A 204-nucleotide genomic window follows, 5' to 3' on the forward strand; every position below is an offset into this window, starting at 1 on the left:
TTAGTAAATAGTTTCTCTCAGGTTTCATATCTCAGGTGACTGTCTCTGAAATTATTACATCATCAGTGATAAAGTTCACCAGCATTAAACAGTTAGCATCAAAACTAAAGGCACAGTCCATCCATATTATCATTTTAAACAGTAATGTTACTACAGCATGTCGGAGGAACACAGCGTCTCTTTTTCATTCAGTGTGCCGATGTG

At 36.8% G+C, this 204-nt stretch overlaps 1 pseudogene; it reads right to left on the bottom strand.

Annotated features, from left to right (window-relative positions):
- The window catches only part of LOC116686689 (CD209 antigen-like protein E), a 93,821-nt pseudogene that overhangs the window by 88,501 nt on the left and 5,116 nt on the right, over window positions 1–204 (bottom strand).

This window comes from Etheostoma spectabile, unplaced genomic scaffold (assembly GCF_008692095.1).
Source record: "Etheostoma spectabile isolate EspeVRDwgs_2016 unplaced genomic scaffold, UIUC_Espe_1.0 scaffold437, whole genome shotgun sequence".
NCBI lineage: Eukaryota > Metazoa > Chordata > Actinopteri > Perciformes > Percidae > Etheostoma > Etheostoma spectabile.